Source organism: Siphateles boraxobius, unplaced genomic scaffold (assembly GCF_051911475.1).
Source record: "Siphateles boraxobius isolate OS27281-9 unplaced genomic scaffold, OSU_SipBor_1 51, whole genome shotgun sequence".
Classification (NCBI taxonomy): Eukaryota; Metazoa; Chordata; class Actinopteri; order Cypriniformes; family Leuciscidae; genus Siphateles; species Siphateles boraxobius.
The window spans coordinates 2,369,208-2,395,000 of record NW_027509153.1 but is presented as its reverse complement, the minus strand read 5'-3'; the positions used below and the strand labels follow the sequence as shown (position 1 = coordinate 2,395,000).

Below are 25,793 nucleotides of genomic sequence, written 5' to 3'. Positions count from 1 at the left end.
TTGGTTGACTGATGGAGACGATGTCACAGTTCATTCTGAGGTAACTTTATTTACCGGCGGTGAATATCTCTCGACACTAAAAGTAAGCAGAACTTACTAAAATTATGTAAATCACTGAAATGAAATCGTAAAAGTATGTGGTGTGTTTGTAAATACTTCTGCTGTGACAAACCTTGGATGTTTTTCGTGAAGTTTGATAAGACGGTCACAAACCTTAAGAGATAACGCTGATCGCAATGTTAATTATTTTCTTTACTGAACTTTTTAAGTGTCTTTTGCGTGTCTTTCTTGTGTCCATCAAATTAAACTAGAACAGAGATGCTCGATTTTGTGTCTGTGTCAAGTGTTAAATGTCGCTGCTAAGTTTGATAAGACGGTCAGAAACCTGATCGCTATGTTAATTATTATTTAATATGAAATTTATACTATTTTTAACAAAAGATAGAACTGACAGCCCGTTAAACTGTCAAATGGTGTAACCACAAAAAATGACCAATATCTAATATTTCACACCTCCTAGAGTTCATGCAATTGCATGAATTAGTAGTTTATTTAGTAATATCCTATGAGAATATGTTTTATTATAAATGATATGGGTTTTTCTTTGTACTGAGCAAGACCATATGCTGTAAACATCTTGTTTTATGTCTATTCTTTGACCATTTGAGTACAAATGGTTTAAACACCCATTATTACAGTGTAGTAGAGTATCAAATTATTATTCATATTAACTTTTTTTGTAAAATATTAGTCTTTTAGACAAAATATTGGTTACACCAACTGACCATATAACATCTATTGCAATAGGACAAGAAATTGACACAGAAAATAGGCATCAAGGTAAACTGAATTGGATATTTTAATATATATTCATGTCATTCATCATACAATTTCAGATACCAATTGTTTTCAAAGAGAGTGCTATAAAGTGTGTGTGAGAGAGAATAAGAGTGAGTGAAAGAGTGGGTATGATCATTTCTTAACAAACATGAAGAAACAGGATTGGCTTGTGTTGTGATTTCAGTTCAGTTCTCATACAATTTCAGTTTGTAAAATAACAGCCATTTTTTTCAAAGAGAGAGTGAGTGAGTGAATGTGTGTGTGTGTGTGTGTGTGTGTGTGTGTGTGTGTGTGTGTGTGTGTGTGTGTGTGTGTGTGTGTGTGTGTGTGTGTGTGTGTGTGTGTGTGTGTGTGTGTGTGTGTGTGTGTGTGTGTGTGTGTGTGTGTGTGTGTGTGTGTGTGTGAGAGAGAGAGAGTGAGAGAGAGAGAGATTGTGAGTGAGAGAGTATCATTTTTTTCCATTTCTTTCATCACTAAACTGTTTTGATTACATTTTTAATAACCGACAACCATCCGTGTGAGTTCATGCCATCTGATGAGATCTGAACAAACTATTTCACATTAGCATAACAATATAAATGAAACAGTGTCTCAGAAACTTAAGACTTGAAATATTCCTGACCAAATTAGTTGAGACTGTGGAAAAAAACATACAACCTTATATTGTAGTTGCATAATTTCCTATCTATCTGTCTGTCTGTCTGTGCATGTAGACCTACATGTTGCCTACAACAGCCTAATGACTGCCTCTTGTCCTATAGAGATGCCAAAGGAAGGAAAGCCAGATTCATTCTGGACCGGCGTCATGATGCTGTTTGCCCAGGGGAAATATAAATTTTCCACTGGCCAGAGACCTGGGAGCAGACGTTGGAAGGCAGTGTTAGAGAGGATAAAGAATTGTCCCCTGACCCCTGCATTTGGCCTAACGGTCAGAAAAAAAGAAATTTTTGAGAAAAAGATCCCCTGCAAATGTGGCTACCATGATGTAAGTAATGTCATTGAATCCTTAAACATATGATATGAGACAAAGATGCTGACAAATGCTTCCTCTACAGCTGTTTCCCATGGCTGGTTCTTCGTTGTGCTTGATTCTCCAAATCACTGTTTTGATGCAGAGTTTTGTGTGATTTAGAGGATAAGAGGATATAGAGAGTAAATACAAAATATTGTTTCCCTCAGTCAGGACAGCAGACAGGGACCGCAGCAGGTCCACAGCAGACAAGCACCGCAGCAGGTCCACAGCAGACAGGGACCGCAGCAGGTCCACAGCAGACAAGGACCGCAGCAGGTCCACAGCAGACAGGGACCGCAGCAGGTCCACAGCAGACAGGGACCGCAGCAGGTCCACAGCAGACAGGGAGCGGTGATAATACCATGACATGCTCCCTTTGTGCTCAGGAAGTGCTCTTTGACCAGTTTACTCAGCACCTGTCAGACTTCCATGTCCAGGAGCAGTGTGAGCACTGCGGCACAAAGGCCATGGGTGCTGTCAGGTTATCAGAGCACCTTGAGAAGTGTCATGTCTCAAAATCTCCCACAGACCTCCCAAACATTTCTCCTCTAACCCCTTCAGCCCGTCCCTCCACTACCCCAGCCCAAGAGATGACACCGACACCAATCGTCTCTCCCCGAGATGCTCCAGCTCCAGTCTGCCTCACAGCCCAAGAGACGACACCAACCATCTGTCTCCAAGTTGCTCCTGCTCCTAGCCCTTCCACACTATCTGAGATGGCACCAGCGACTCAGAGTGGCACACCACTTCTTCCTTCTCCTGCTTCTGCTCCTCCTCCAGCAGCACCAGGGCTCCCAGTCCCTCTGTGCTTTCCAGAGGTAAGGCGGGCCAGGTTTTTGCCAAAGCCGTTCCTCCGGGTCAACAAGCCAGGTGATCGGGAGTGGATTGCCCACATCCTCTATGACGCAAGTTGGCAGCTGAGACAGAATGTCAGGGAGAATTGGCACCACCCCCCAAGCCCAATCAGATCTGTGGCACCTCCAAACCCACATGATTACTTTCGACAGAGGATGTTCCTGGGCACCAATGCGTATGTGGGGCATCCCTCTGAAATGCACTCTGTGCAACCGAAAGATGCACCACTCTGGCATTTACACCAAGGTCAGAGAGGTCATTGATGTGGATAGCAAGTACTATTTAATAGGGGGAGATTACCCAAGGTGCAGCCAGTGCAAACAACCTGTCTGTCCTTGGAGTAGTGACATTTTAAAGCAACTTGACCCCTCTAAACCGCAACAAATTCCCTGCTGTGTTGACTACACATTTGGCACTGGACAGAAAATGTGTGACACTTTTGCGTCCTAGAACAGCAGGGAATAGCTCCAGTTACCTGCAGCAGGCCTTTCAAGAGGCACACAGTGAGGAGTGGGCTAGGAGATCCTGTGACTATTTCACAGATCCTGCCTGAAGCAGTCCCAGGCTGTTTATCCCCCACCACCACCACCCTTCTCTCCCTTGCCCCTGGCCCAGTGGTTCGAGACAGTGCATGCCAACGATGTTGTCGGTCACCTTGATGAACTCAAAGGTGTCATCACTTCAACGTTTGGCAGAATTCTGAAGCTCGATTCCACTAAGAAGGTAAATGTAAACCTATATAAGCTTGAGCTCATTTGTTCTTTTAGGGTTTGATAAGAATACATATGCTAATGATGTATATACTTTTGTTATAACAGGTTACCAAAAAACTTGCTGGGGGGATTGAGAACACGGCAACATGGATGTCCAATGTGGGGAACGAGTATGGTCAGGTCCTCAACTCGGTCCTCACAACCGGCGAGGGGGCTGGGCTGGATGACTTGTGATCGTTCAACGGTACAGGGATGCTGGTAAGCCACAGCCAGCTGCTATCTATGTGGATAGAGACTGTTGCAGTGACAGAGGTGGGTTTCCTGTAATTTGTGTTGATGTTTTTTTTGCCAAATTAAGGCAGTTGGTGACAATACAAACCAAAAAATGCTTTTACACAGGAGTGAGCCCAGTTCTCCATTGGTTTCGGCCATGGACGTCCACTGTGCGGTTGGATGTGTTCCACTTTATGAGGCGATTCACCAACGGTCTCACCACAGAACACCATCCACTGTACGGTACGTTGCTCCAAATTGTCGAGTTGCATTTTTGAATGGGATTACCAGGACATCTGTCATCTGAAAGAGGCGAAGCGGTCAGAGCTGAGGCAAAATCATCAGGGCCACGAGCCAACAGATGCCCAGGTGTTGGCGAGCATCAGCTCTAAAGAGCTAGCCAAGCACTGCCGCAGGAAAACCCGTGGAGTGGAGGAGACTCGTGCCCTCATCAAAAGTCTTCTTGACTCCATGTGGCACCTTGTGGACGGCACTGGGCTGCACCTTATAAACCATGAACGCATGTCTCAAGTGTGGGAGGTACAGCAAAAGCACCTTGCCTGCATTCAGGATCCACCAGGAGTGCAGCTTTACACAAACATTGGGTCAGGGCTGGAGAAAGGAGAGAAGACACTGGATGTGCTAAGATGCAGCAGAGGGTCCTCCTCTCTGGAAAGCTTTCATAAGCACCAGTTTGCTTTCATTCCAGGCATGTTAAAACCTCACACACATTTGGTATATTTTGCTATTGAATGTTGACATAATATTGTTTTAATTTGTTGTAATCAGTGATCCTGTTTTTTGTCTCATCCGGGTGGAGATGCAATGCATTGCACACTCAGATGTACATGCTTGAGGGTGTGTCAAGGTGGAATTTAAACCGGTCAGCACAAGCACTTTCTATGACTGAGACATCCAGGACAAAGCTGTATAACATTCGTTTGATGTCCAATGTGAATACGCTCAGCAACAAAGTGTTGGGAAAACCTCTTCTTCCAGAGTTTATCCCCCCTGGGAAACCTAACGGTAAGAAAAGTCTGCTGTTGATGATGATCAGACCTATATTGTGACATGGTAGGCAAGTAAAAGAATAATTTTTCCCTTGGTGAATACTTATTGCAGGAGAGCGTATTGCTGTAGAATATCTTCTGGCACAGTCCAACAGAGGAGATCTTATGAGCCAGCAGATTGGTATTGGTGAGGTACATCCTGCCTGAGATCTTGGATGAAGTCCTCGAGGACGAATGTCCTGATGTGACCGTACCACAGGCTCATGACCTCACATTGCAGGTAATATTATATCAAGAGTATATCAGACATCAAAAAAATATTGGAAAACTAATAAACAGTTCATTTTTAATGTAGAAGAGACACAAAAAATGTAAAAGATTGTTTATTCTTTATTTATTCTTTATTCTGTGTATACTTTTATTAATCACCTCAGCAATTTGGAAGCAGTGGCCCTAGGCCCTAGGTCCTGGCCAGATCCCAGGTCCCCATTGGAGGAGAGTGATGCCTCTGCTGGGCCCATCTACTCCCCATTGGAGGAGAGTAATGCCTCTGCTGGGCCCATCTACTCCCCATTGGAGGAGAGTAATGCCTCTTCTGGGCCCGTCCTCACCCGATTTGATGAGAGAGATGCCTCCGCAAGTCCCGTCCTCACCCCATTTGAGGAGAGTGTGCTCGTCACTCCAGCTACGGTAAAGTGGATAATGTTTCACCATCAGAAATGTGGGCTTCTTTATATTTGCTCTTGTACCAGATGTTTAAAATTTTATGGTGTTTATTGGTTCAATTCTTGTAACAGGACACTAGGTGTGATGCCAGAGGGATTCCTGGATGGGAGGCAGTTGATGCCTTGGCAGGTTACCTGGTTGGGCTTAACCGAACTATAACAAAACTCTCCAATGCTGAAGTGGCAGAGATTTTGAGGTTATACTCACATCTAAGTGTCTTTGACCAGACCCCCACCAGATACACCCTCAAGAGCAAAAAAACAACGTTGCCAGGACCTTGGAGGGCTTCAAGAAAGTGCAGTGGCTCTGCTCCAGGCCAGCAAGCAGCTGAGAGGTATCCACATCTCATATAGCTATATTCTTTAGTATTTGTATCAATGTATTTATGTCAATATGTGAACATGCATATATAATGAGCACTATGTGATCTGGTCATCTATTTGCAGATTGTTCATGGTCCATGGTCAGGCTGCTCACAGACCAGACCAAAACAGAATTTCAGAGTGTGTTGCTCTCAAGCTGTACAAAGAGTACAAGGAAGCCAGAAATAGGCCAAAGGACAATAAAGGGAGGACATTTGCCATACCCCAGTCCATTGTCATGGCATACTCTCACATCAAGCAGCTAGTTGAGGACTGCAGAGAGATCATGGACAGGAGTGACCTGGTACTGGTAAACATTAACAACACCACTGTGTCCTCCTGGTGAGTTCATTTTTAATATCTTCATAAATTGATTGAATTGCATATTTGAACAAAATTTTTAACAATTAACACACTGAAAAATGTTCTGAAAAACTCTTGTGTGTGTTTTGTTTTCTGTCTCTGCAGGCTGCATGATCGCCAAAAGAGAACTGAACGGGGTTCTTTACTTCAGGGTGTGCAGCTTCCACAGCAGATTGCCGTGGCTAAAAAATCCCTCCTGGAGGTTTGTGACCTACCATCACAGCCAGTTCAGCATGGACACACTCTTTTGGAGTTCCAGGAGCCTGAGAACCGTGAGGGCGAGGCAAAAATCCGCCAGCGACACAGTTCCAGAACACCTGCTATTCCACACACAGGTGGGGGAGACGCAGCTATTGCCAAACACGATGCTGCTTCCTCTCAAAACAGGTGTATGGAGGGCTGGTCCTCTGCCTACAAGCCATCCCCAACACACTACCAGAGCTGGTCTTCTTACCAGGCACCCCTGGCACACTCTCATGTTTGGTCCTCCACCCACCCACAACCCTCAGCATCCACCCAGGGCTGGTCTGCAACCCACCCACCAACCTCAGCATCCACCCAGGGCTGGTCTACAACCCACCCACCACCCTCAGCATCCATCCAGGGCTGGCCTGCCACCCAACCACCACCCTCAGCATCCACCCAGGGCTGGTCCTCCAACCAGGGCTGGTCTGCAACCCACCCACCACCCTCAGCATCCACCCAGGGCTGGTCCTCCAACCAGGGCTGGTCTGCAACCCACCCACCACCCTCAGCATCCACCCAGGGCTGGTTCTCCAACCAGGGCTGGTCTGCAACCCACCCACCACCCTCAGCATCCACCCGGGGCTGGTCCTCCAACCAGGGCTGGTCTGCAACCCACCCACCACCCTCAGCATCCACCCAGGCCTGGTCTGCAACCCACCCACCAACCTCAGCATCCACCTAGGGCTGGTCTGCAACCCACCCACCACCCTCAGCATCCATCCAGGGCTGGCCTGCCACCCAACCACCACCCTCAGCATCCACCCAGGGCTGTTCATCCACCTCCTACTGTCCCGACCAACCTAGGTTCCCTCACCAAGCACTAGATCCCTTTAATCGCCAGCGTGAATGGCGATTACGCAAGGCAGCCCTTGAGAACCAGGAGCGACTGAGGAAAGGTGAGCCCCCAAAGATGAGAAAGGCAAAAGAGAGCTACCACTATGAGTGTAAGCTGTGTGGTCAACCTAGATCAAAGCAAACTGGACACTCACAGGTACGTGGCAAATGGTACTGCCCTGCATCTGGACAGACCCTTGAGGAGTGGAGAAGCTCTTTGTAAATGCACCTAATACATTCTTTTTTATAAATATTTTTAATAATATGTTTTATTTATTTTAAGAAAATGTTCACATTCACTGTTCAAACCATCTGCAAAGAAAAAACAAGCAAGAAAATAAAGTAGAAAAAAGTATGTTTGCTGTTGCAAATAGAAAAAAAAAAATAGTTGCTGTTGCAACTATTTTCAAAAAACAAAATACATAGGATAGTTGCTGATGCAACTATTTCAAAAAACAAACAAAAAAAACAACTCTTGTGGTGTAATAGTAACACGTCCATCCTTTGGGTGGGAGACTCCAGGTGCAAATCCTGGCAAGAGTGTGCAACTTGTTGGCCCAATCAGTATTTAATTAAAAAATAATTTATGACATAATTTAATATGCATTTTCTCCTTCTTTTCTCATTATTATTACAAGATGTAGCGGCGGTCATAATTATTATCATAACATTTTGTTAATAACAAAGCATTATTATTCATACCAATCCTATTTGTATCTGATTTTATATATATGATAGATTCATTGCAATCTCTAATAGTTTACGTTTATTGAGACATGTTCCAATAGCTGAAAAAAGCTGCCCATGAGGATGAGGAGCTAGTGTCAAAGGGGGAACCGCCACGGAAGAGGCTGACAAACGAAAAGTACCACTACACCTGCAAGGGGTTTGGACAGGACAAAATAAAAGGACTGGACACACCCAGCTGAAGGGGCAGTGGTACTGTCCAGCATCAGGACTGACCCTGGATGACTGGAGGAAGAGTGTATAATTGCTGTCACCATTACTTGTCTGTCTGTTACAATAAAGTTTAATAATTTTATTGGAGCCAATAACAGTCTTCACGTTTTTAAGTAATTTCCTCTTGAATACCAGGACAGTGAGTGTCATCCATTGAATGTAATTGTTAAAACTAAAGCCAGAATTACTTGCAGAATCATTTTACATTTATTCACAAAACCCAACACTCAATTTGGAATATGTTTTATTCACTTGTGCTGCACAGATGTAGTCTTTCAAATAATTGAGTTTACAAAAAAGGAGGGGAAACATGATGGGAGAGTTGTTTACATTTATACACTGTTAATACTGTTATAGCTTTAAATGTAGCATGTGACATTTTGAGTTAATTATTTGAATATTGATTTGTTAACATCACAAAATATGTTTACTTACAAGAGCGTTTGCTTTAAATGCATTCATGTGCATAATTGCATGACCACAGGGTTACTACTGTAGGGATTTATATGGAAAAGAGTTCCTGTGTTAAAAATGACTACGTTACCCACAATGCATTGCATGTAGTACTTCCGGAATGCACTACGAGACTAGAGAACAAGCGAAGATGCAAGCGATATTGCCACGGCATAGGTTCGAATCCCGCAAGAGACATGCAATTAAAGTGATGATAAACCTTGCAATAAGTGCAGAACTGTGTGTAAACAATGTTGAGAAGATAAGAAAGTAGATAAAAATGTATATATTGTACGTTTTGCTCCTTTTTTCTCCTCTTCTTTTTCTCCCTTTCCTCCCTCTTTTCTTCTATATATATATATATATATATATATATATATATATATATATATATATATAATCATATTGTGTGTAGCTGTCATTTGTCCTGATTATCCATCAAATCTTCCTTATCCCAGAAAATGTTCTTTTTTTCTTTGCAAATCCCTGTACTTGTGACAATGACAACAATGATGACATAAATTATGTCAGTGAAAAAAAAAAAAAAAACAGAAACAGATTTTGTCCAAGTGGTCAACAAAAGCCTCGTTGCTGTTTGCCACTTGATCTGTGGTGGCAATTTTAATGATATTCATTGATCTTTAGTAAAATATAGATGATGCAAATAATGTCACATGTGTGTCTCTCACTTGTAGTGAGAGAAGATTCTGTTTATGTACCTGGGGAGGCAGAAGGGGGAGACACTCCAGAGAACAGACGAACAAGGACCTCTGACCTAGATGTCAGAAGGCCATTTGGTGCAGGGGAGCTTAGTGGGCCAACTAGTGACGTCTATGGAAAACTACTGGGAGGAAGGCTCTGGGGGGAAGAAGGCCTTGAAACTAAGATAAAAGCTAGTTCAGTCTGTCTGGGGGTGTGTCACTCTTCTGCACAGGGTAACAACTGTGTATTAGACTGCTCCTATTCTTGCAAGAATAAATACTTCTATTTTATATAATTTGACTCTGAGTGTCTCTTACGCAGTGATGTTTGTTTGAGATGAATTTTTGCCACAACAGATTGGTGTCAGAATAGTGGGATTCCTTGGAAGTGCCTTCTGGACCTGAGAGCGGACGGTGTTTGGCCACCTGGACTGAGCAGTTCCAGCTCTACCTCGTAAATTTCAGAGAGAGGGGCCGACCGCTATCAGGGCCAGGAGAAACTCCACTGGAATCAATTGAAAGAACCCGGTGGCAACAGAAGCATCTCTGGTAAGAGACAGTTAAATTTATTTTCTTTTGGGTAAGTTAATTAAATTCAGTTTAATTGGGGAGAAGAGTGAAATTGAACCATATTGGCTGAAGGCTGTTTCTGTGGTACGTAATCTGAGATTAATTGAGATCTATATAGATCAAGAAATTTCAAACAGATACGAGGGAAAATGATCTGAGATTAATTGAGGTCTGTAACAGAACAAGAAATTTCAAGCAGATAAATAATCTGGGATTAAGTGAGAACTGTAACAGATCAAGAGATTTCAAACAGATAAGTACCCTGAAAATTATTTGTTCCACGACGGAGCAAATTGTTTTTAGGTACTGAGGCTAATTAGGGGGAACCAGAACAGTTTTTGGTAAACCTTAATTAGGAGGGCACTAATAGTGCAACCCGACCGATTTGGGTTAAAAGAAAGAATCGGGTCTGTTGGGGACGCCTAAACAGATTAGAGAAAACGCGCGTTGAAGAGAAATCCACAGGGAACAGAAAACAGCCAGTATGGGAAAATCTCAGAGTAAGCATGCCAAATTTGATACACCGGTTTTCTGTAGAACTAGGAAAGTATGGGGGGAAATGTATGTTTTAGATATTGAAGTAGGAAGAAGCAATAAGGCTGTCTGTGTGAAATAGAGGGAGCTGTAAGTGAGACTTGGTGGAAGAGGGAAGTGAAAAAACAAAAAGGTGGTGTGTGAGACATGTGTGTGTGGGGATTGTGCAAACAATCATGTACTGGTTAGATAATGAAGGAACTGGCATGTTTGAGAAAAGAAAGGAGAGGATAATGAAGGAACTGGCATGTAGGGAAAAGAAAGGAGAAATATAGTAGAAAACTATATGTGATGAAAATAGACATAGTCTGACAGAATTTATGGAAGTCAAATTAACTGTTTAAATGATATGAAAAGTTTTAGAATAAAATAAGGCATTGTATGATTGACAGGGATTAACATGATATGAAGAATGTTTTAAGCAGAATGGGGAACAATTCTAGATTTTGATAAAATAATGATTGAAATGATGATATATCTGCTTTATTTTATTAATGTTAAGAAAATAAGGGTATTGAAGCAAGTAGCTATAATGGTTGTCTGTGTAATTTATGGACTGAGTAATATAATCTGTTTTGGAGAAACAGTAGAGATAAGACTGAGACAATAATGATAATATCAAGTTGAATCTGCAGACTGACCATGTGATGGAAGGGAAAAGGCTTCAAACCAGTTGTAATGAAAATAATGATGTACAAATTGTTACACTTTATGAAGAGTAACTGAACAGTCCGGGAAAATAAATAAATAAATAGTGAGACAGAAGAGAGCAAATGCTGTAAACAGCTCTGCTCTGAAGATCTCATTTTGAAGAGATTTGCAGATGATGTTTTGTAAAAGATAAGCTGGGATAACAGCAACAGTACTTGTAATTAGTGTTGTTGATGATAATACCAAATTAGTAAGGTAAAGACAGAAAACAAATTCGAATATTTTGAGCATTCTCTGTCCTGCTCATGAAATTATGTTCTGCCAATAATAATGATGAAGAGTATGAGTTGGCTATTGTGATTGAATCCGCCATTGGTGGATGGTCAAAGGAATACAGAGAACTGCTTATCAGTGGGTCTGTTTACATTCCTGAATGGGACACACACTGCTTCAAGGGTGTGCAGTTAAGTTGAAGCCCTTTGGAAGCTCACAGTGATCAAACTGCAAGGTGTCTGATGCTGTAGTTGAGGCTGACACACGAACCAACCAGATGACAGAGAGTGTCTTGATTGTGGTCAGCAGGACCATTTAACACGTGACACATTTCTGATAATAATGTGGGGTTGAAAATAGATCAGTGTTTATATAACGATATTAAAGTTTTCGTCTGAGAAAGAGTAAGAGATAAAAACAAGGTCAAAAGATTGAAGTCTTAAAGTGAATCCTTTTGAAGAAAAGATCTATAATAGTAATTTTTATAAGTGAACTGATGAATACAGGGTGAGGTAAAATTACAGATAATGACTCCAACAAATGTGATAAAATATATAAAAGTAACTAAAAGGATGATTGTGTGTTAACTAAACATTTTAAAAAAGAGTTTAGGTTATATAGAGAGACTAATCTCATGGAAAATGATAACTGCAAAAGATGTATGTGTATCAAAATGTATCATAAGCATAGTGTGATAGCCTCGTAAAGGTTTGTGTGAATCCCGATTGGAGATTGATAAACTCCTAGGAAAAATTTAAGTCAAATATTAAACTATGGTAATTGAGATTGAGAAATGTGAAACGAGATTGAGAACTAGAATAATTATTTTTATGTAAGAACAAATAAGCAGAAGCAGTAGGCTACTGAATTAACAGTTGCTAAATGTAAAATGTGTTGAAAGGCATCTGATTAAACAAACAGCTTGAAAAGTTGACCATGAAAGAACTAGAAGCTGATGTTTTGCTTCCAAAAGATAAGTCTGCTATTGGCTGTAATGAAACAGTTCGCTTATCTAAATCTGATGTGTGCTGTGCCTGAAACAGCCAGTGCGACAGAGACTCAATCTGAGTGGAAATTTGTAATGTCTAAATTCCCTGAGGTGGGCAAAAGACAAATATAAATAATATGTTTATTTGAAACACATGTAATTTCTGGCAAAGATGCCTTAAGCTGGGCTAGAGTTAAAATATGGTAGATAAAGTCTGATGTTAAAAGTTTTATGAAAATGCAGTGTACCAGTCCTGAATGCCTCAGAGTCTCTCTCTGATTCAATGTCAGCTAAAAGCTGTTATCTGAGCCTGTGTCATAAGTAAAGCACAGTGTTTAAGTTGAAAATCATAGACATGGAGAGGTTAAAAGAAATCATTGCCGTTCAGAGGGCAATTTGTATTTGTAAATGGATTTAAGTAAAACTGAATGACTTTAAAGAAGTCTTTAAAATAATAATACAGACCTTAAACGATAGAGGTGACATTTTGATTAGCGTATTTTAGGACCAGTAACAACTTTGTCTCATTTAGTCTCCACCATTCAGGACCGATGGCTCCGGCTACAGATGAAGTACGCTGAATGTACGGTTGTGATCTAAATTCACTGAGTATAATCTAAGCAGCTAGGTTTCTGCTTTTAAGATAGTTAATGGATTTAAGTGATTAAATACTGTTGTTTTTGACCTGTCTCCCTGTGTGAACACTATTAGGCAATCCGAATGGCTCTGGTGACTCTTGAACGTGCCTTACCTAAGCTCCAGAAAACAGCTGAGGTCTGTTGAAGAGAACTGATTGTGTGATTGGAAAGAGCGGTCACCAGTGGGCACGAGTGACCATCTCGATGACGGGTAAGACCTTCTTTGGCCAGACAGGGGGCAACCTAAGCCAGAGTGGATCACGTAAAGTCATTGGGCATCTCCTGAATGGAGGTGTGTTATGTGAGACAGGTATGAGGGTTGAGCAGGAGCTGTGAGGCCAGCAGCGTACTTATGCCGTTAAGGGGAGATGACGCGGTGACGAGTCACGGCATGTCTCCCCAATAAAGCAAAGCTCCTCTATATATACCACTCGCCAGAAGAAACCGCATTAGTTGTATGGCTTGTTTTTTTATTGTGACAAGCGTCTGCAAATATGCCAGGGGAAAACACCCTGATGGAGATTATAGATAAAGGGCTAACAGGAGTGGGCTTTCAAGAGCCAGCTGAGGCCATGAAGTGATTCCCATTAGCTGTTGTGGAGACAGTAGCAAAACTTTTTATGTACTGGTTTGCCTTATGGGCAAGGAAAATCATAGTGTTGATTTTGAACTAATAGGTCTATGACATAGTTTTAACTCTTGAAGGTCGTTAGACATGGTGGTGGCTAAAGATGAAGACAGCTTTTGATTTAAGGAAAGTCTGGATGACAAAGGTGAATGGTCAAAGGTTATTGTAATGAATACAAATTTTGTCTAAGTTACAGCCTTAGGAGGCTGGGGGAAAAATTATTTGTTATAGTGAGAGAGACTGCCTGAATTGGAGGAAGGGATGGTAACTGTGTCTGTCTTTATGTTATCTGCCTGCTAGAGCAAGCTGAAGCAAAATAATGATAATGAAACAAAACAACCCAGCTGACTTGTCTAAAAATCAAATGAATAATGAACAGACGTGCTTTGAAAGTGGTTAAGATACCATGTAAAATTAGGTAGAAGCTACAGGAAAATGGGAAGTTTAAAATCTTATTTAAAATTTAAATCTTTTAGCAATAATATAAAGAAAAGTGAACATTGAGAAAGAACAGTTAACATATGTGTGTCTAGTATGAGTGTGTGTGTGTGATGGTGACAGCACTTTATGTCTTGTATGTATTAGTTTGGGGCACTTATATTCCGCCTGAATGGTGTGTATATTGCGTCATTAACCTCTGGAATGAGTTTATCATTACAGATGGGTTAAGGCAAATGACAAATTTTAAAGAAGCTGATAATTCTGATGAAGAGACAATACAGAACATGGGACAAGCTTTAAGTTGATTGGCCATCAAGCTCTGTCTGGTAGTAATACTTTTGTCATACATAATGTAGATTTGAAGATCAGTAAATTGGAATTGTGTAGTTGTAGATCACCATCTGGCATGGGCTGAGATAAATGAAAATGTTGTAGGTTTGAGGGAAACAACAAAGTGACATATTGGCTAAGTCAACATGAAATTATCAAGAGAGCCCCTCACATTTATGATTATTGTGAACAAAGGGGGAGAAATGATTGAATGATTGACTGACATTGACCAAGTCTGCACAGCACGACCTGAAATGATAGGGAAAATTGATGACTTTGGAAATGTTTGTAGATGACTGACTTGAGAGACCAAACAACAGGCCTGAAAAGCAGAATACGCTGTGAGACTGAGGGCCGTTGCCTTTCAAATACTTCGATAAGAAGATGAGATTGTGGCTTTAAGTGAAGAATGTAATATTTTTGTTTCAGAGGCAGAGAAAGATGTCTGGAGGAAATTTGTCTGAAGGACAACGTTTGGGTTAGTGTTGATGGCAAACTTTATAAAAAACACTATGTTAAATGTTATGTTAAATTGATGCTCGAGTTGTGTCGTGCATCAAGAGGGAGATGGTATAACAATTGCCAAATATGGTTTATTAAGGGGTTCACATTTGCTGAATAAATGTTGGGAGAACACTAGGGGTAATTTGATAAAAGCCCTGAAAGAAGCCATTTTTTCTGCCTAACAAAATGGATGTCTGTGAGTGTGCCGCACACACCAATAACAAAGATTGTTTCAACAGGAAACGCCAGGGCATCGAAGGCCACGGGAGAACAGTAGACAAAAGAAACTACGTACTTTACTATCTGACAATAACCTCGAAATCTGTTTCTCTTTACAGAGAGCATGCAGGATTGGGAGATAGGGCAAAATGTGCCAAATAAAATAATGGTTATGGATGAATTTGACTAACTATCCTGGCCTGGGTTATTAGTGTGGCAGAAAGAAACAAGGCCACACCTGCGCAGCGCATAACTTAAGATTTTCCTTTTGCAGAATGTCAGGAAGGATTGCAGAAAACAGAACTAATTCTGTTCCAAATCTATAAATATTGTGTTGTGGACATGAGCAAAGTGGGTTGAGTGTTTTTCAGGGTAAAAGGACCCCGAGTGCTATTAAGTGAGGAAGAAATTATTTAGTGATAAGATGATTTGTAAAATGAGAATAAACTTGAAATTCTTAATGCATATCATCAGCAAGGTGAACAAATGGTGAAGATTCCACAGGTCACACCAAAGGGGACGAGCGGCAAGACAAGCGGTCACTAACAAAATACTTAAGGTCTCCATTCACAGGTGACAGTTCACTCCAGTGGGGGTGCGGTCGTGATTTAAGGGAAAACCTTATAAGGATCAGAAAATGGTTGGAGAGTGTGACACCTGGGTCCAAGCCTCTCACCTACACCAACAGGCCACAACCATCCCATAGTCCATGGGGCGAACGAGATGATCAACACGCCTGGAGGAGGATGTGAACCAACTAATGGTTTAAGAATGTGGTTTTGTGATTATTTTGAGGATTTGAATTAAAAGTTAAAGGTAAAAGAACACGGAACGTCCGTGGGGCGAACGAGATGATCGACACAACTGATGGTTTAAGTTTAACAGAAGAATCTGTTTTTGTGATGATTTTGTTTGATTGAATCAAACTAGGTATTGATTTGATTGTAAATGTAGATAATATATTGATTGTGTCCGTAATGGAAATATTAGAGTTAATTTTGAACAACTACATTGGTTAAAAGAATGGATAAAAAAAAATATAAAACCTTTTCTGGATAGATTTTATTAAATATGGTGTTAAATAGAGCTTACTAAGTAAAACCATTGGCTGAATCGAGTTAAAGGTTAAGAAAATATGGTTAGGAAAATGGAGGCGATGTATGGAAATGGGCGTGGACTGATGGTAAATGGATAAGATTGGTTAATCTTTGGGGGGTTGGGGGTACTGTACTACCAATTTCAGCGATAGGATTATCAATATTGTTATGTTTACCATACATTATAGTGTGTTTCCAGCTCAGTAAAGAGACTGGTTAAAGCTGGGAGTCTGTTCAATTGGATGAACAAAATATGATGATACAAGTAGTGGGAGCTACTGTGACATGTGTTAAAGTGTATGTTTCCTTTTCTTTTTCTTTATTTCTATGAATGTTTTTGATATGAACAGAAGGTTAAAAGCTGTGGTTATCTGCTATGTGTTGACGTACAAGGAGAGGGGTCGAAATGAGGGATTTTATTCTACTTTTATTTCTTCGTATTTCTTAGCCTGTTGAAATGCCATGTGGGTTTCAAGATGTGTAATGATAACCAGGGTGTTAAATTGATGTGTTTCCTACTTAAACTATACACTATTTCTTGTTTATACTGAGGTGACTGAGGGTCCGACCTAGGTCGGGAGTGCAATAACAGTGCTTATTCATTCAGCCCGGCCGCAGATAAAGTCTTTACTTGCTTGCTAATACTTAAGGGACTATCCCCACAAAAACAGCCTAAGCTTTTTACTTTTCCAAATGTTATTTCACAAATGTTTAAGAGAGTGGTCAGTGAAAACCAGAGATGAAGAGTATAAGTGTGATGATATGACTTAAAATTTGTCTTATTGTTTATTATTGTGATTATGGGTAATCATAATGATAAAAAGTGAGGAGTTGTGGTGGCAATTTTAATGATATTCATTGATCTTTAGTAAAATATAGATGATGCAAATAATGTCACATGTGTGTCTCTCACTTGTAGTGAGAGAAGATTCTGTTTATGTACCTGGGGAGGCAGAAGGGGGAGACACTCCAGAGAACAGACAAACAAGGACCTCTGACCTAGATGTCAGAAGGCCATTTGGTGCAGGGGAGCTTAGTGGGCCAACTAGTGACGTCTATGGAAAACTACTGGGAGGAAGGCTCTGGGGGGAAGAAGGCCTTGAAACTAAGATAAAAGCTAGTTCAGTCTGTCTGGGGGTGTGTCACTCTTCTGCACAGGGTAACAACTGTGTATTAGACTGCTCCTATTCTTGCAAGAATAAATACTTCTATTTTATATAATTTGACTCTGAGTGTCTCTTACGCAGTGATGTTTGTTTGAGATGAATTTTTGCCACAACAGATCATACATATTATATAGCACAGATCTTTAAAGAGAGAGAGAGATGTGACCCTAAATACAGCTTCCATGTCACCCAGCAGATGTAACTATAGCTTGTATGTCTGATAGCACAGCTAACATGAACATACATGAATGGTAAAACAAAATCTATTTGTTTCCATGATAAACCAGCCTTATTGCATAAGTCATGTTTTCCAGCTTCTAGTCATTTATTGTGCATGCTACCTTATATTTTCCAGTTGTTATTTTACTTTAATAAAATTGAGATATGTCATGCATGGGATTGGTACCATAAGGTTTAACCAAAATCTAAATGTAGATATCAGCAATATTATTTTGCATTAAGTTAGCAAACACTTGCTGTTAACATTAATATTTGCAAGCCTCCAAGCTTGGTAGCAAATCTACGCATGATTCCATGGTAAACCAGAGATATTGCATTAGTTGTTTTCCAGATTCTTGTCATTTATTGTACATGCTACCTTATATTTTTTAGTTTTCAGCTCATCAACCTCGGTTTTGCATATTCTAAACTAGCTAGCTCTGGCTGCTACATTCCCAGAGTTAGCAAACGTTAGTCTCTTAACATGAATATTTGCAAGCCTCCTCCAAGCACAAACATCACATACCTGTTGCATTTCACCATCCACTTATTTAGCTGCTGTCGCATCCCTTGACATGCCATGTCCTTTAACCTCCTTCTTTTTCTATTTTTAGCCCCCGACCGCTTTTTTGCTTCATTCATCTTTTTCGAGTTTCAACGATAACGCACTCCTGTGCTGCTCCTCAGCGCTCACGCGCGCGCCCCCGCCCGCTCGCGATACCCTTCTATGTCAAAATAAATTGAATGATGGAATATTATGAGGGCACCGACGCCTACTCTAGCCTGTTAGTCCTCTAAAATTTATATAACTTTTTTTATATTTAACTTGTATAAATTTTATATAAATGTATATAACTTATAAAAAATAAAAAAAATTTTAACCATCACTTTGGCGCCCTCATGATGCGGCGCCCCTATGCGCCGCATATAGCGCATACCCACTTTTTGCGCCACTGGCTACAAACAACTGCGCCTTTGACACAAGTTTACAATAACGATAGGAGCGCGGCAAGTCAACAGCATTGAAGCGTGTGAAGAGGCTTTCCAGACAAGTAGCAGTGAGTATTTGTTCTTTTTCCTAGCATTATTTTCCTTTAATTACTATTATCATCAGTCTACTAGGCTGCATTCCCACTAATTAGCAAATATATTTTGACATAGCAGACGTTTTGACGGCCATTCTGAATCTTCGAAGAAGGAAATGCAAAGCATTGGAGGACACTCTTTTTTCTGCGCCAATACGATTCATTTTGCTGTGCGTTCCCACGCAGCACGCACGCTTCTCGAGCAAGAGTCTGGATAGCTCAGTCGGTAGAGCATCAGACTTTTAATTTGAGGGTCCAGAGTGCAAGTCCCTGTTCGGGTGAACGAGCCTCTTTTTGAGGAGCGGTACGTTTTGTTGTTGAGTTCTTGCTGATCTACACTGGCCTCGGGCAGCGACGCTGCAAGGCACCAATCCACAAACGACGTGCCCCTTTCAGTCAGCTTGTAGTCGTGGCCGAGTGGTTAAGGGGATGGACTAGAAATCCATTGGGGTCTCCCGGCGCAGCTTCGAATCCTGCCGACTACGTTGACAGCATGCGCCTGCTTTAGTTTGTAACCTTCTGGAGGCCTAGCTTAAACTTTATAAAAGGAAAAACAGAATCCTTTTCTTTCAGTGACTTCTTCTCCAGAGTCACTGTTACAGGATTACCCCTGAGTTATGTTGGTAAGAAACAGTTTTGTCTGCAAGCTAAAGTTGACAAGGCCCCTTTGTATTCAGGGACACGTCGGGTAGACCGAAAGCTCGCCGTGATCGTATAGTGGTTAGTACTCTGCCTTGTGGCCGCAGCAACCCTGGTTCGAATCAGGGTCACGGCAAGATTTTCTGGGTGCCATTGAAATTGAGCTCCATGTCACCACCTCTCCTCACCCCTTCCTTCAGACATGTCTTTTTGTGCACGGCGCGTGCCCTTGATGTGCTCTGGATGTTCGAGTGAATTGAAACTGGGACCTTCTTTGAAAGCACAAGCTCTCAGGTTCGAACCCTTAGAGAAAAGACTGAAAACGAAACGCTCCTATTTATTTCGGAAGAATCTTGCTTCAGAGAGAATATGGTGTGTATATGGTTGGAGATATTGCCTTTGTGTTCAAACCCTGTTCCTCAACGGCATCTGCTGAAGAAAGGGAGTGGACACACTCGTCGATGGCCCCAGAGTACAAGCATTAAAAAAAAGAGTTGGCAGGAAAACTGATAGTGCGCTATAGACATTGGAGATGCACCAGTTCTTGACACAAGAGAACAAGAATGAAAACAAAGAGTGGCAGGAGGGGATGAATCAAGTCCAGTGAAGCAGGCTTTGATCACAGCTGCAAAAATATGGAGCGCTTCACGTATTTGCATGTCATTCTTTCGCTCTGTGCCCAGCAATGTTCTCTGGATGCCGGCCAATCAGCAGCTCGGATTGTCGAGCGTTTGTTGAGCGTTTTCGGTTTTGGGCCAATCAGCAGCTCGTACCCCTACTTCACGTGTCGGCTGTTCCTCTGGACGCCCCTGCGTCTGTGGGGCGTCCGGCCGACATGCTGTAATAGGGCCCTCACCAAGTGTGGGCTCTACAGGACCATCCGGAGGGTCCTGGACATCGACGGCTGGTACTTGATGGCCACCGAGTACCTGGAGTGCCGTCGGTGTAAGAGGAAGGTAGCTGCCTGGTCGCAGGAGGTCGTGGGTCAGCTGGGAGAGGGGCATCGCGCCCTCTTCCCGGCAATCCTCACCTACAAGTAAGTAGCTGTCTGAACACTGTCACAGTATGTCTGTTTGTGGCGCCCTCTTCCCGGCAATCCTCACCTACAAGTAAGTAGCTGTCTGAACACTGTCACAGTGTGTCTGTGTGTGGCGCCCTCTTGCCGGCAATCCTCACCTACAAGTAAGTACCTGTCTGAACACTGTCACAGTGTGTCTGTGTGTGGCTCTTCTGTAACACATGATGTGCTCCTCTCTGTAGGCTTGCCTGCGACCGGCGGGTAATCATCCAGCTGCGTGAGCGTCCTCGGGGGAACAGCGCCACACAGCTGTACAAAAAACTCTGTGAGGCACACACAAAGGCCTGGATGCGGCGGTCCATACACTACCTCAGCGTCATGGAGCCCTTCACGTCGCGAGGTGTCGTGCGCATGTGCACCCCACCACCAAAACCGCCACCCGTGCCCCAGTACGCATGGCTGTTAATGGTGTACTGCCACGACATCCTCTCCCGCCTGGAGGACGTGAAGGCCCGGGTCACCTCTGTCTTTGGAACGGTTTTGAAGATGGATTCGACCAAGAAGGTAAATGTGGTGCTATGTATGTATAAATATATATGTATATAAATGTGGTGCGGAGTATCACGCTCTAGCTATGTGCGTGCAGCCTTACTGAGATGCTTTATTCTTTCAAACAGGTGACCCGGAAGCTCGCCGGTGCTGCTGCCCAGACCGCAGCGTGGGCAACGAACGTCGGCAACGAGCAAGGACAGGTGCTCATGTCCGTGCTCACGGACGCCGAGGGTGCCGGCCTGTTGCCCATGGCTGCTGGGTTAATACGGCAGTATGGGGACGCTGGGGTGGAGCCGCCTCAGCTCCTCTACGTCGACCGGGACTGTTGTTCGTCCCACGGGGGATCCAAGACAGCTGACATGTTCGGGAAGTGGGACAAGCTGGTGGTCCGGCTGGACATCTGGCACCTGATGCGGCGGTTCGCGTCAGGTGCGTTGTGGCAAAAACAATAATTAAACAAACAGCATCACAGTAAGAGACATCATGGTTCCATAACTTGATATAACATGCATTTTTCCATAACAGGTGTCACCACCGAGAGCCACCAGCTGTATAAACCCTTCCTGCAGCAGCTGTCTTCGTGCATCTTCTTGTGGGACCCAGGGGACGCAGCCCGGTTGCTCAAGGCGAAGAAGAGGATGCTTGAGGCGCAGGGGATGACCTTCTCGTCCGACGCCGGAGTGTGGAGGCACGTCAGCCGCAAGAATATGGCTCTCCATTGCCGTCGCTGCACGCGTGGAGCGGCGGAGACGGAGCGGCTGATCGGTGACCTCCTGGAAACCTTCGGCGGTGCCATGGACGAGGCACCATGGGGATTTCCCTGCTGGACCAAGACCGCATCCAGAAGATCTGGACGGAGCAGCGGCGCCACCTCCATTGCATCCAGGACCCGCCGGGCGTGGAGCTGTACACTGAGACCGGCAGGATGACCAAGGGGGGGATCAGCCTGCCGGTGTACCGTTGTGCACGAGGCTCCACGTCCCTGGAGTCGTTCCACCTGCATCTCAACCGCTTCATTCCAGGTATGTTTCACATGCTTCACTGTCATGTCAATCTTTCACTGTCATCGACTCGCTGTCATTCACATTGTGTGCACTGAATAAACTGCTAAACAGATCTGTGTTCCTCCTCAGGAGAAAGTGCCAATCCCTGGCACTTCCAGGCATTTCTCCTGGAGGGGTTGACGCGGTGGAACGCCGACAGGGCGGCGTCCGTGGCACAGGAGGGACGGCCGCTGCTCCGCTCCTACAATGGCCCCCTGCAGCACTCGCTTGACCAGCTCAGCCAAAGGGTGCTTGGCACGAATGTGGTCAAGGATTACACCAAGCCCAGGGAGTACACGGGTAAGAACACTCAAGCCACCGCGCTTACACCTGTCCACACTGAATGATATTTGTACCAGACTGACTGATGCGATTTGTGTTGTTGTACTTCAGGGGAACTCATCGGCATCGAGTACCTGTACTCCCAGACGGGCAGAGTGCTGCAGGACGTCAGCTTGGACCTTGACATTCCGGACGCGGGGGGGGGGACGTTCCCCAACTCGTCGAGGATGACGAGCTCGCCGACGGCCCGCAGGAGGTGGAGGACCTCACCCTGCACGTGCCTGGCGAGTTCCCAGCTCCTCAGACGGACCCGCGGTCAGGGCGACCGGCTGACGCACCCGCGCCCGAGCCATCCAGTCCGACCGGTGCCCACGAGCCCGCACCCCACTCCCCCGGCCGGTCCTCGCCAGAGCCTCAGCAGGCTGCTGAGGTAAGCACGCCACCTCTTTGTGGTCTGCGACTGCAGTGCATCTCGCATCACCAAAAACTGCGCTCGCTCTGTTCCATCCAACTGACTTATTGTTTTCCATCTCTTCTTGTGTGTCTGCAGGACTACAGAGGACCGGATGACCAGCCGGGGTACCTGGCCGTGGTCCAGTTGGCCACGGCCTTGGTGGGGTTGCGTCACGACCCGGCCTTGTCCGAGGGGAGGGTAGACGAGCTTATCAGGCTCTACGAGGCCCTGTCACCGTACGACAGGGCCCGAGTAGTTTACCCTCCCCGCTACAGGGACAGGCCAGCTCAGGGGCGCTTCATGGCAGCCAAGCCAAGCCCCACCAGTATACCTGGTGTGGAAAGCTTGAGACGGTAAAGCTACGCTTCCATCATACATTTCCCTGGTGTACAAACAAGCTGCTTTATGTAATGTTGCCCATTATCATGCTCATATCTGTCATTGTTTTTGTCCATTGTCCACAGCTGCCTGGTCGGAGAGACCTCTGGACCTGCCAGCAGTCCCAGCGCAAGCCGGCTGGTAGAGGCAGTATGCACCCAGCTCTGCCGCTTGATCCCCTCGGGCAGCCGTGCGCGCGGTGCCCGGAGGTCGCGGTGGGACAGCATACTGCTTCGGTACCAGCACATCCGGGACCTTGTGCTGGGCCACCAGAGGCTGATGGCTCGGGCGCCCATACAGCTCTTTGAGCTGAACGCCAGGACCCTCTCGCTATTGTATGTTTGATGCTTTTGATGTTATGGTAATGACATGCTTGAATGGCATGCTCTCAAAATTGAACATGTAACTAAAACACTACGTTGAAATCCGTTTTCAGGTTCACCAGGATGCAGCGGGAGAAGGAGAGGACTGTGCTAGCTTCAGGCGTTGCAGCAGAGGGACGACCACCAGCGGCAGCGGCAGCGGGTTCGGCGCCGTGCCCAGCAACAGCGGTGGATCGTTCTCCGGCAGCAGCAACAGGCCAGGCGAGGACGGCAGCGCCAAGGGCGGCGGGACCTCTGGCAGCAGCACCGGCTGTGGCAGCACCGGTGCCTGTTCTGCCAGCGCCAGTGCGCCCACTGGCGCCTTTACCGCATGCCCCCTCAGCTGTTGTCCTGGCCATACCACCGGCTGCTGCAGCTGCAACAGGACCTTTTCCGGCAACACAGCCTCTCTTTCTGGACCTCTCACTGCCCCAGCAGAGTGTGAGAGGCTTTCCAGACAAGTAGCAGTGAGTTTTTGTTCTTTTTCCTAGCATTATTTTCCTTTAATTACTATTATCATCAGTCTAATAGGCTGCATTCCCACTAATTTGCAAATATATTTTGACATAGCAGACGTTTTGACGGCCATTCTGAATCTTCGAAGAAGGAAACGCAATGCATTGGAGGACACTCTTTTTTCTGCGCCAATACGATTCATTTTGCTGTGCGTTCCCACGCAGCACGCACGCTTCTTGAGCAAGAGCCCGGGTAGCTCAGTCGGTAGAGCATCAGACTTTTAATCTGAGGCTCCAGGGTTCAAGTCCCTGTTCGGGCGAACGAGCGTCTTTTTGTGGAGCGGTACGTTTTGTTGTTGAGTTCTTGCTGATCTACACTGGCCTCCGGCAGCGACGCTGTAAGGCACCAATCCACAAACGACATGCCCCTTTCAGCCAGCTTGTAGTCGTGGCCGAGTGGTTAAGGCGATGGACTAGAAATCCATTGGGGTCTCCCCGTGCAGGTTTGAATCCTACCGACTACGTTGACAGCATGCGCCTGCTTTAGTTTGTAACCTTCTGGAGGCCTAGCTTAAACTTTATAAAAGGAAAAACAGAATCCTTTTCTTTCAGTGACTTCTTCTCCAGAGTCACTGTTACAGGATTACCCCTGAGTTATGTTGGTAAGAAACAGTTTTGTCTGCAAGCTAAAGTTGACAAGGCCCCTTTGTATTCAGGGACACGTCGGGTAGACCGAAAGCTTGCCGTGATCGTATAGTGGTTAGTACTCTGCCTTGTGGCCGCAGCAACCCTGGTTCGAATCCGGGTCACGGCAAGATTTTCTGGGTGCCATTGAAATTGAGCTCCATGTCACCACCTCTCCTCACCCCTTCCTTCAGACTTGTCTTTTTGTGCACGGCGCGTGCCCTTGATGTGCTCTGGATGTTCGAGTGAATTGAAACTGGGACCTTCTTTGAAAGCACAAGCTCTCAGGTTCGAACCCTTAGAGAAAAGACTGAAAACGAAACGCTCCTATTTATTTCGGAAGAATCTTGCTTCAGAGAGAATATGGTGCGTGTATATGGTTGGAGATATTGCCTTTGTGTTCAAACCCTGTTCCTCAACGGCATCTGCTGAAGAAAGGGAGTGGACACACTCGTCGATGGCCCCAGAGTACAAGCATTAAAAAAAAGAGTTGGCAGGAAAACTGATAGTGCGCTATAGACATTGGAGATGCACCAGTTCTTGACACAAGAGAACAAGAATGAAAACAAAGAGTGGCAGGAGGGGATGAATCAAGTCCAGTGAAGCAGGCTTTGATCACAGCTGCAAAAATATGGAGCGCTTCACGTATTTGCATGTCATTCTTTCGCTCTGTGCCCAGCAATGTTCTCTGGATGCCGGCCAATCAGCAGCTCGGTTTGTCGAGCGTTTGTTGAGCGTTTTCGGTTTTGGGCCAATCAGCAGCTCGTACCCCTACTTCACGTGTCGGCTGTTCCTCTGGACGCCCCTGCGTCTGTGTCACCAAGTGTGGGCTCTACAGGACCATCCGGAGGGTCCTGGACATCGACGGCTGGTACTTGATGGCCACCGAGTACCTGGAGTGCCGTCGGTGTAAGAGGAAGGTAGCTGCCTGGTCGCAGGAGGTCGTGGGTCAGCTGGGAGAGGGGCATCGCGCCCTCTTCCCGGCAATCCTCACCTACAAGTAAGTAGCTGTCTGAACACTGTCACAGTGTGTCTGTGTGTGGCGCCCTCTTGCCGGCAATCCTCACCTACAAGTAAGTACCTGTCTGAACACTGTCACAGTGTGTCTGTGTGTGGCTCTTCTGTAACACATGATGTGCTCCTCTCTGTAGGCTTGCCTGCGACCGGCGGGTAATCATCCAGCTCTGTGAGCGTCCTCGGGGGAACAGCGCCACACAGCTGTACAAAAAACTCTG

General features: G+C 44.5%; 3 non-coding genes across 3 annotated transcripts; all 3 read left to right on the top strand.

Moving 5' to 3' along the window:
• The first annotated feature begins 19,094 nt into the window (after positions 1 to 19,094).
• Positions 19,095 to 19,176, top strand: trnas-aga (transfer RNA serine (anticodon AGA)). The gene has a single exon. It is a non-coding gene; the product is annotated as a tRNA-Ser (tRNA).
• Positions 19,177 to 24,121: 4,945 nt separating this feature from the next.
• Positions 24,122 to 24,194, top strand: trnak-uuu (transfer RNA lysine (anticodon UUU)). Its single transcript has one exon. It is a non-coding gene; the product is annotated as a tRNA-Lys (tRNA).
• Positions 24,195 to 24,316: 122 nt separating this feature from the next.
• trnas-aga (transfer RNA serine (anticodon AGA)) lies at positions 24,317 to 24,398 on the top strand. The gene has a single exon. It is a non-coding gene; the product is annotated as a tRNA-Ser (tRNA).
• The last annotated feature ends 1,395 nt before the right edge of the window (positions 24,399 to 25,793 follow it).